Below are 7,286 nucleotides of genomic sequence, written 5' to 3'. Positions count from 1 at the left end.
CCATGACAAAAGAAAGGAAAAGAATGTCAGTATAAAAACGCAAACATATTTACAAAGTAGTTCCTAGAGACATTCCCGAGTTTTAACAGTAGAGCAATGAAAGAATAGTGCATCATAACAGTTGCGATAAAACATACTCTAATAACATTTGGCAGCAACTGAAAAACAAATAAATTCCAAATAAGTTGCAAGACATGTATTTTCACAGTTTTTCGAACGTGTTTAGTGTAGTGATTGGATCTGGGGAAGAAACTGACTCAGAACCTAATAGTCCTTGTTTTACTTGACATAACTAACAGCATCATCAAAGTTTTGTAAAAGAAATATTGCAATGTCCCCAATATAGTCACACAGAATTATTTCCTATTTAAAATGTGTCTCAGTCCAGCAGTTATCTTCTGTTTGCAACCACGATGGCGTGTTTATACCAGTAGCGACTGTCCGAAACACATATCAACTATATTTTGTTCCATTTAGGGGAACAAGTGCACATGCAGCAGAAGGCTGTCGAGTTAGGTTGTCTTTTGTTGGGTTTCCCCAAGCATGCGACAGCCCCCTGACTTAAGGAAAGCGATAAGGATGAAGAGGCGAAAGTAATGCCAAGAGCGAGGCGATGAGGATGGTGACAAGCTGGTCGGCCACTTGCCTAGGAGCAAAATGAAAGATGAGAGCTGGAAAAAAATGTTCCAAAAGTGAATACACCCCTCAAATTTACGCAGATATTTCATCGTAATGTTTAATTGAACAACACTGAAGAAACATTGCTTTGACACAGTGAAAAGTGGCCCGTGTAAAGCTTAAATAGCAGAGTAAATTTATTTCCACCCCTCCAAAATACAGCCATGAGTAGATTAACCTCTGGTAACAAAAGTGAGTACACCCTTAAGTAAAAGATTGTGAAGTTCCATATGTTTTGTGTGGCTACTCTGACTTTGCAGAACCAATTTAATCCTGCTGGCCTTAGATTTCACCAGAGCCTCACATATTGCCACTGGAATGTTCTTCCACTCCTCCATGACAACATGACTGAGCTGGGGGATATTGGAGATGTTGTGCTTCTCCACGTTCTGCTTGAGGATGACACAAATATGTTATATTGGATTTAGATCTGCAGACATGCTTGGCCAGTCCATCCCCTTACTTATAGCTTCTTTAGAATAGCCTTGGTTATCTTAGAAGAGTTTTTGGGGTCATTGTCAGGCCAGAACATTGCCAGGCGACCCAGTTTCTGAAGTAAGGTGATCATTCTCTGCTGCAGTATTTCAGAGTATATGCTTGAGGTTGTCTTTCCCTTAATGAAATGCAACCCCTCCATTTCGAGTTGCACTCATGCAGCCCCAAACCATGACATTTCCAACACCATACTTGACTTTAGGCATGACAAAAACATGTTTGTACTCTTAACCTAGTTGCCCCCACACATGCTTCACACCATCTGAGTCAAATAAATGAATATTTGTCTTACCAGACCCCAAGAATGTCTTTCCAGTAAGCCATAGCCTTTGTTGAAGGGCTTATTATTGTGTCAACGTGATGTTTTTTCACTGATATTCTAATAAACATAATGAAATCTTACTTTTGTGAAATACTGTAAAAGACTCAAAAGATGAATCACAGTTTTGAGAAGGAAGCTCTGTTGGGACATTTTTTCCGGCTCGGCACTTCAATAATGTGATGTTGTAGGGGCTATTTCTTATTCACCCTAATTGTGATTTTGTACTATTGTCTTTGGTACATTTTGTAAACTGAAATTGCATGTTTTTGTATGGTCCAATGGAAAGAAGTTCTAGTTGAGCACAACTGTAGGATCTGGTAATAGTTCTGTCTTCCAGAAAAAGATAGTTTGAAGTTCACTTGATTTGATTTTGTAAGAGACTCTCAGACAGGACATGAGGTCACATCAGGAGCTGTATTAGTTCAATATAGGTAACCATTCTCATTGACACATGGCATCATCATCATCACAGCCATTTGTTTCCGTTGTTGTGCCTTTGACCTCGTTGTTTGTAAGATACAAAATATCCCTTTGTGCATGTATGTTTTGATGTCTCATCTCTCATCTCATTAGCTGCACCGCTTATCCTCAGTTGTGTCGCGGGGGTGCTGGAGCCCATCCCAGCGATCATCGGGCAGTGGGCTGGGGACACTCTGAACTGGTTGCCAGCCAATCGCAGGGCACACAGGGACAGACAACTCGCTCGCTCATTCACACCTAGGGACAATTTGGACCGGCCAATCCATCTGAAATGCATGTCTTTGGAATGTGGGAGGAAACCGGAGTGGCCGGAGCAAGCACGGGGAGAACATACAAACTCCGGTAAGTCCGGTAGCTGGATTTGAATCCACACAGGAGGTTCCCAAGACCTTAGAACTGTGCCGCACACACGCTAACCACTACTCCACCGTGCTGCCCATGTTTTGATGTATTTTGTTGAAATTACTAAATTCTTAAAATGTTTTGTCAATTGTTTGTGGTGTGATGTCGAGCTCACTCTATTTTTCATTGTTGTTACAGTTTCATTCTGTTAAAAATAAGGTTGAGCTTGGACGCTTATTTTGAGACAGGAGTAAAGCTGTTGTTAAATTGCGTACCAGAAACACACAAGAAGAGCAGGACAGTTATAACCTTTCTTAATCATATCACACTTACAACACAAACTTAACGGTCTGTGGTGGGCTTAATGGGCCTCCTCCGCTTCTCTAAAATATATGAGTCACATACTAATGTTTATTGTATTTTGTCTATTAACATTTGTTAAATAAAACTAAATTGTCAACTTCAGCTCATTGATTTTTTCTTGGGTGTGCTGCTTTCAGATTGGTGTATTTTCATATGTAGGCTCATTTTTCAGTGTTAGCTTTGATAGGGATGGAAAATGATTTCTTTATGGAACTGAAATGTAACAATAATCTCTATTATAGAGAGATTGAGATCTTTAAGAGGAAGAATAGATTTTGTGTACAAATAAACCAAATGTTTATTGACTAAAATGTGGCTAAACTCTTAAATAAAATTGCAATTTTTTGAGATTATTGTGTTTTTTTTTGTGTGTGTCACAGCTGCAGTAAAAATGTATACCCATAGGAATTATTGAGGGGTTGGATTAAACCAGGCGGAACAATACTGAAGGCATAGGTGTGAATTGCACAGCCTGCCACTGGCCAAAGTTAATTCATTAAACTTATTTCTCAAGGTATCCATTGTGGCCAGAAATAGGAATATTGAAGATTTACCAAGAAATCAATACATTTGCATGGAATCGCTACCAGATTATATTCATCAGGGACACCATATCACCTTCTGGCCGCAGACAGTATTCAGCGGCAAAAACCAAAGCCGTGATAATTCGCTATTGGGAGTCTTTTCGACTTACCACAATTGACACATCTCTATCCATCTATTATCTGCACTGCTTATCATCAGTAGAGTCGCGGGAACATTGGAGCCCATCCCAGCTACTGTATCTTTGGGTAAAGGGCAGAGGACACCCTGAACAGGTTGCCAGCCAGTTGCAGGGCACAAAGAGGCAGAGAACTGTCTCAGGGAGAATTCTGAGTAACCAATTAACCTGCCTTGCATGTATTTGGAATGCGGGAAGAAACCGGAGTGCCTCGAGGAAACCCATGCAAGCATCCAAAGTCCGCAGAGGAAGGCTGGTATCTGGATTTGAACCCACGACCTCAGAACTGTGCCGTGGGCACACTAACCACTTACCTGCCATGCTGTCCTAGTTGTGCCTGTTCATGGCAGTTAAGAGAATATATTACGGCGTGATGTAGAAATCCTGTTGTGCAATACCTCGTCTTGCCCATTTGGCTTTAATCCGACAATATCATCATCGTCCTGGCTAATATTGTTGCAATGTTCTACATAGTCTGTATTGCCTTGAGTAAAAGGGTGCCACGTTGTGTTAAGGTTTATCATTTGTTAAAACAATTGCAATAATTAGTATGGGAAGCATTTGGCTGAGGTTGAGAGGTATGAGATCAAGAGACTTTTGATACGTGAACACTTACTGTACACTTGAAAATAAAGTTACTATAACTTTAAATTAATATTCACACAACACATTTTTATGGCATTTTTTTTTGCCTCTAGTAGTTTGCATGTGCAAAGGGTCATAACCCCTGCGATCATTCGTTACCTTGATTTTCTTGCGTATGGCGAGCAAGATTTTAAAAAATCAAAATATAGTACTGTATATCAAAAATTTAATGTATAGATGTGCTTGTATAAAGAGGTACAGCTTTATTAACATTTTTGACCACCCTCTGTTATTTTGAATGTCGTTTCCCTTTTGCCGCTTGAGTTATCCAAAGCATTTTATCAAAATATGTTCTTACATAAGACATATTCGATCATTTTTATTTAATTCTTACTGTTTCAAGACCATCTTTATGACATATATCAAATCCAGCCACTGCATCGGCAGATACTTATATTCTAATCAATCATTCATCAATTTCCTCCTGGTCCCGCCCGTGTGCAGTATTTAAGAAACTAATGCGGCCCGCTACTCAAAAAGTTTGCACACCCATGTTAGGGACTGTACATTTGGACCCATCTGCCAAATTACCACATAAGATAACTGAGGCGTGTGGCGACGATAAAGTCAATAAAACATAAGACAGTTATGGCACTTGCGTGCGCCTGCTGTTCCCACAAATATAGAGACCTCTGCCTTTATGATGAAGTAGTAAAGCATAATGTAAAGATGAATAGTGCCACTTATGTTTTTTTTGCATAAAAAGGACTAAACCACTTTCAATAATTAAGGTGCCCATTGCATTTCACCTTGCAGTCCAAATGTTCCTGGAACCTCAAGTTCTTGTCTTAAGAATAATTTACCTTAAATTTGGAGCACACTTGATTATTAGCCGCACCCACTACAATTTTAAAGGAAAAAAAAACATTTTGTACATACATAACTAAAAGCCTGACTATAAGCCACATCTTTTCATATTGAAACATGAGATATTTACAAAGAAACACAGTACCCAAAAAGCGTTTTAATAATATGCGGTAATCATGGTCCTTAGCTTGGCCTGTTGGCCTTAATGCTAGGACCTTAGCTTAGCCTTTTAATGCTAGGTCCTTAACTTCGCCTTTTGATTTTTGCATTCCGGAGATGGAATAAGAGCTTGCTCTGTCCACTCCATGCATCGGCCCGGTATTGCAGTACCTCCGGGAACGGTGCATTCGCAATGATCGCAGCAAGGCTTTAGGGCTGGGACCTTAGCTTGGCCTTTTGGCTGAGAGTAAGTGGGCTTTGTAGCGTATTATGAACTGACCGATAACGGATAATGGATAATGAATAACGAAGATAGATCAATAACCCTTAAAAACCCCAAACCCCAACCCCTTAACGTTCCAACAGCCCACCGGTGGGCCGCCTGACTTTTGATAAACAAATATGTGTCTGTACGATGTCACATGTCATTGAAATATGTCTTGGCACATATCATTGTAAAGCTTAGAATTTTGGAATTCAATATATGATTTTTCATCAGAAAAACTTTAGGATAAGTCTTGAAACAAGATACCGAAAACGTTAAAGCCGGGGTAACTCACTATTAAGTCCCCTGGATGTCTTTAACTTCTTTAGATGTCCATGCAAAAGGCTTTGTTACAACAAGGACGATCCATAGAATTCAATCAAGTAAACTATTTACTCAAAATCACACAATTATGCAAACAGATAAATAGATATCCGCCTGAAACATTTCCGCTTCGTTGGAATTTGCTTCTGGTAATTCATTTGTTTTGCCAGAATATTTCTGTTTACTAATACAATTATTCCCCTTTTCGATTGACAATTTTTTCAAGATGAGAGTCTGTTCATTCTAGTTCTATTAATGGACAAAACACGGAGTTACATTAAACTCTCCTCTTCCTCGCCACATATATTCCACCTGTTTCACTCTTACCCTTACTGCTCAGGCGCCTCTGGCGGCCATTAACAAAACTGCATAAAATAGCTGCATCATTGCATAAGCCGCAGAGTTGAAAGAATGGGAAAAAAGTCACGGTTTGTAGTCGGAATTTTACGGTAATCTGGGTTGGTCTTTTTGGAGAACATGTGCCAAAACAAAAAAAACAAAGGGAATGGCATACATGAGCACGAGTATGGCTAACAACAAACAACACAATTTTAAATGGTAGTTTTAAACTTTAATACACGACTTTAGTAGTGCATTTCATTGGGTATTGTAAGAATACCATAAGAAGTAACTAAACTCAAAATAAAGTACATTTTAACAGTTAAAATATGCAAAAGTTTTGCAATGACCTCATAATATGGTTTTGTAAAGGTTTTTATTCCCCGCCCACTGCCAGAAGAGAATAACTCAACATAGTGATAAAGTGGCTGTGACAAGCCCTCGTTGATGTTTTTTCCGTGCCTTGTGAAAAGTAGCCGTTAGGCCAGAGAGAGGAGTTTCAGAGCTGCTGGTAGTTGTTCCTGCTTGTTTGATGGTGTACCACTGTTTAATCTTGTTTTTTACTCTATGTGTTACCGGCATCTGGTGTTGAAAACTACTATATATAATTGATGATCTGAAACCTTTGTGAGTTATACATATGCTAAAAACACAAGATTAAGGAACGGGGAAAACACTTTTTAACGACACTGTATAAACACTACTGTTCAAAAGTTTCGGGTTACTCAGACAAGTATGTGTTTTTCATGAAAAAGTCACACATTTATTTATTACACGAGTTGTTGAATAGCTCTAATTCTTTGCCCGTATTAGTCTCTTCCTTTTGTTGACCAGTCTCGGATAAAGTTTCATTCTTTTCCACTCTGCCTTGAATGCCAGCATGTCAGAGTCGCCACTTCACTCTAGATGTTGACACTGGTGTTTTCCAAGTAGTATTAAACAACTACACGTATGTTAGTTGAGGACCAGTAAGGCGTCTATTTCTCAAACTAAGACTCTAATCAATTGTCATCTTGTCACTTTTTTCAGTTTCATAGCAATATCTAGGCTACGTTTGAGAGAAAAATTATAGACCATTAAATTTTACATGAAAGTTCCATTTTTCTGGCCGTTCTGAAGGTTGAATCACACCTACAAATGCGATGATCCAAATACTCAACTGGCTCAAAGGTGGGTGCTAACTTCATCGCAGAGAGGTTTTCTCATCATCCGTTAGCATTTTAAGGGTGTAAGCTAAGCGCTATTAGAACGCTATTCTGGTGTGCCGGTTGCAGGAAATGGGCCTCCATACATATATGTCGTTATTGCATTAAATAGCAGACATTTGCAGCTAAAATAGTCATTTA

General features: G+C 39.2%; 1 pseudogene; it reads left to right on the top strand.

Moving 5' to 3' along the window:
* Positions 1-5,036: 5,036 nt before the first annotated feature.
* LOC148373385 (U2 spliceosomal RNA) lies at positions 5,037-5,205 on the top strand (annotated as a pseudogene).
* The last annotated feature ends 2,081 nt before the right edge of the window (positions 5,206-7,286 follow it).

This window comes from Urocampus carinirostris, chromosome 1, assembly GCF_059441175.1.
Source record: "Urocampus carinirostris isolate Australia breed hairy pipefish chromosome 1, RoL_Ucar_1.0, whole genome shotgun sequence".
Taxonomy (NCBI): domain Eukaryota; kingdom Metazoa; phylum Chordata; class Actinopteri; order Syngnathiformes; family Syngnathidae; genus Urocampus; species Urocampus carinirostris.
The sequence above is the reverse complement of the archived record's forward strand: the minus strand, read 5'-3'. Positions and strand labels throughout refer to the sequence as shown.